The sequence below is a fragment of the Drosophila melanogaster genome, chromosome 2R, assembly GCF_000001215.4.
Source record: "Drosophila melanogaster chromosome 2R".
Lineage (NCBI taxonomy): Eukaryota > Metazoa > Arthropoda > Insecta > Diptera > Drosophilidae > Drosophila > Drosophila melanogaster.
In genome coordinates, this window is record NT_033778.4 from 16,902,359 (window position 1) to 16,906,778 (window position 4,420).

Sequence of the window (4,420 nt, forward strand, 5' to 3'; positions counted from 1 at the left end):
GGCCGGTTGCGCCGGTTGCAGAGTGCAGTCGACGATGTCCTTGTGCAGCGTTTCCTTTATCCATCCCCAATCAGCGCTTTCCACTTCCTGCCGTCGCCACCGCAACATGTGCCTTTGGGCTGCGCTCTTTGGTCTGTCGTTCGTTTCGTGTTGGCCCCGTTTGGAGTTTGGCTTAGGTATTAGGATGTACCAAAGTGCTTAGCACAATATAAATAATGACCCGAACGGGCGGAGTAGTGATAAAACGCAGCGGAATCTCATCGGTTCCCATAGTTCGCCATGTCCTTGCGATCTCATTCTCTCCTTCTATTTTTGCGATATAATGAAGCCATGAACGTTGTCCTTGAATGTGGGCCGTTAGAAGAGGTTGTCGTTGAGTGGCTAAATTGTCAGCTTATAAATCAGCCGTCTGGGATCTCGATAAGCATGAAAGGAAAGCTCTAAAAATGAGCCATTCAATGGGGGAGATGATTCAGGAAGTGGGTGGTGATTCTGAAGTTTTGCGGTTTAACTGCTCAGAACCTCCATTCTGTTCGATTATATATATCCTGCAAATCTCCCCTGAATGGGTTAATAATGTAGTGTAACCTCTCTTGTGAATATTTAAATTGGAATTTGCGACCCAGTCCCAAAATGGATTGATCTTTAAGCTAAAAATGAGTGACACTCCTCCCGCAATAGCCCTTTGAAAACCAAACTATTAACTATTTTGATTCCAACTTATCTGTGACAAGACATTCTGTTGAACGACATTCTCTGATGACCTCGGCACTGGCTTTTAACTTATTCCATCATGGTTGCCATCAAATGGGCTTGGCTTACAAATTGGCCAGCATTAAAGACTCAAAGACAACCGCAATTTCTCCCTCAAAACAATCAACTCCTTGAGCTAAGTTATTTATGCCGGGTCTATGCCAATCTGTTTGCCACACTTCGTTGGCCGTTTTGTTGCCTCAATTTCAATGCAAATTTATATATGTTTGTAATAAATACATGTATGTATGTATATAAGGCTGTGCGTTGAAGGTCCTAACACGATAACGATGAAATCGTTACGCTTTAGCAAGTGCGTTTCTTATTCATGTCTATTTTGTACGGCTCTTGTGCACCTAATACCTTTGGTTGCCTGGTGTCCCTGCTCCAGCATCTGCTCCTTACCATCCCCATCCCCGCATCCTTGCCAGGACCCTCTCGCATTCCTTCGCTATCTGTCTGTTTCATACACTGTCACTTCCGCTTCCGCCCGAGCACCCATTCTGAATGAGCCCCCTCCACGTTGGCCACATTTTTTGCTGCCACTAACTGCTCCGGTACTTGGCCACTCCCCCCACGCCGGAATACCTCAGCCTTATGAGCTGCTGATGGCCATTTGGGGCAGCAGGACGGACGGCAATGACATGCATATGGCTTGGGCCGTTGGCTAGGCTCATAAAAGCCACAAAAGCCGCTGAATATCGTCATGAATTAGCTGGTAAACTGGGCGTGCACTTAGCAAAAATTAAAAACTATTATTTCATATTTAATATTGAGCTCAAGTGTGAGAATATATTACTGTAATATATTAATATTACTGCATTTCATACCAAGTGGATTGAAATATTTATCTTACGTTGATATTGCGAATTCTTCGAGTGTAATATATTCGCCTATAAGCTGATGAATTCCGCTTACGCCTAATTTCATTGTTGTCCGGATGGCGGCGCGGATTTATCAGCTAAGTGAGTCTCTCGGCCGGGCTAAATATTTAACCTGCCTCCCAGGTGGCCAGGAGGCATAGTGGACTCCTCCTCATGTTGCACTTCCCCGGCCGGCGGACTCTCACTCATTCAAAATGCAAACATGGCCCGTGGAGCTGTTGGCAGCTGCACGTGGCGCCAGTTTCCAGCACTTAAACAAACAAACTGTTGCCCCTCGATCCTGGCTGTAAGTGTGTGTGTGTGTGTGAGTGTGTGACAGTCATTGTCCGTGCTTTCACGTATCCTTTCCGAGTGTTGCTTTTTCACAGCTGTGTGCCATTTGGCAGTCGCCCAGATGCAAAGTGCAGGCAACAATTTAAGCCATTTTCTGGCTTCAATGATTTGGCGCGCGGGCTGAGGAAACTTAGTTTCCTACTCCACATTCCCTAGCTGGCATTTCTTTCCCATTTTCGTCCATAATCAAATAAATTCCGGACCCAGTCAAGCACACAGCTGAAATGAGCGAAATAGAAGAAAAAGCGTCAAAGACTCAGTGCTGAAATAAATGTATATTTACATAATCCAGGGAAACCGCAATAAAAAGTACCCAAATAAAAACAAATTTCAATGAGCCCACATAAAATTAGAGCAGGATACAAACTAGTGATGTGTGAGATTTTTACAACCATATTTTCAGGGAAATAGATGCGTTTTACGACCTACATACATTTTTGTAAAATGTTTTGTAAATAATATACATACTTTTTCTAGAGTCTTATAGGATGTCCGTCGAAATAAAGTTTAGTTCTATTTAAACGAAGTCATGTTGTTCTCTCCTTGATGATAACCCAAAAATCCATAAGGAGCTGTTTGTTTACGCTGTTTTTTAAAAATTGAACAATTTTTTTAAAGACTTTTCCCAACGCCGAAAAGATGGATTTCAACTTAAAGCGAATCCGCACAGAATGTCTTTTGGCACATGCCATCAATCTCTAGACACACAGGCGACTAATAAACACAAACAAAATACACAAATAGAAGGAGGAAAAACGTGTGCATATATGAATGTTTATGTATATATACACAAACACACGGTGAAAGCTGCTTTTATAGTCCAAACGTGATGGCTGAGTGAAAGCCAGAGATCCAGGGGCGTAGTGGCCATGGGGACGAACTCTAAATTTAACTTCTATTAGAAGAACTTTATGGAACAACTTGTCGTTTCTGAAAAAAAAGTATAACCTTTAAGTTTACAACTTTACAACCCCCAGCAAAAAGATTCTGCGGTGACACCACAAAACTTTTACACACACCAGTGAAAACATATTGGCCAGGCTTTAGTCCATCCGCATTGCCATCCTCTTTCCATTTGGCCCACTGGAGTTCGGCTATTCCCAATGCAAACAGCGCGCATGAAATAATTATTGTCCTTCAAATGGATGCGAGTATGCTAGGCGCTGAGGATTCAGGTGAGGGATTTCGATGGACATCTAGCAGGGCTAGCATATGAAATATATGTATATGGGGGTATTTATTTTTAATGTTACGTTCAGCCTTTCGCTTCGCACACATGCACGATTTTTACATTCTCTTTTTTTTTAAGTTGGATCAGAGCTGAGAAACACTGGAAAGCATGTCGGATTGTAAAGTCATTGAGCTTATAAAGGCTTATAAAATCTTTAAGATAAAATAACTCATATGAACAGCAAAAATATAGTAAAATTTGGTGATTTATGTAGTAGAAATAATAATAATATACATCTGAAGATATCATCCTTTATTTAATTGATTTTATGCTTTTCCTGGAGCAGGAACACTTAAAAGAGTATGATTGTCGGATAAACCGATGTAGAATATGTTAGTACATGTACATGATAAGAGGATAAAGTCTCAACTAGGGTATGCGATATCTGGGCAATGAGTTATCCGGAAAGTAAAGTAGACCTGCGAATGCCGAGCTCGTGCTCCAATTAATAAGCGATGGAGCGAGGTCCTGGCGGCGAATGGGGCTTTTACGGCACAGTCCGTTGCCTCGCGTCGTAAACTACAATGAAAATGAAAATAAAAATAAAGATGGGGATAAAACTGTTGCGCGCCAACGCAGCCTTTTGTCCAATGAAATAGACAAAGTAAGTCGCTTAAGTCGGTCGCTTCCTCTACTTTCACCCAGTCTCGCCTCCCTGCCACCCTTTCCCCCACTGAAGGGTCCTTTCCCTTTTCCCTGCCGCTTTGGCTTTTACTTTCTCTGCCGGTCGTTGCGCTCGTTCCGCTTCAGTGCAATTCAAAAGCGCAGTACGCGTGTGCCCGTGACTGTCTTTGTGTGTGTGTGTATGTGTGTGTGTCAGTCCTGGTGTCCTGTTCTGCGCACCAGTGTGTGTCCTGAGTGTGTCCTTCTGATTGTCTTCCACCTAACGGTTAAAGTGTGATGCTCCGCTTCTCTCTGCTTCTTCTACGTTATGGCATGCATCAAAGCGAATTCCTTCGCCGCCCATCTTTCCATTCCATTTTGATTTCCAGAGCACAAGGATTCCGGGTTATTAGGGCTTGGAAAAACAATATAAAAGTATGAAAACTAAGGTAATTTGGAGAGTTTGTATAAGACACTTAGGAAATCCTTTCGCTAACTTACAAAAAGGCAGAAAATATTGTTTACTTGTAAGTTAATCTTGATTGATTTATTACAAAAAATGTTGGCTTATAGGTAATTTCAATGTACCATCATGCTATCCCAGGACAAACATCGT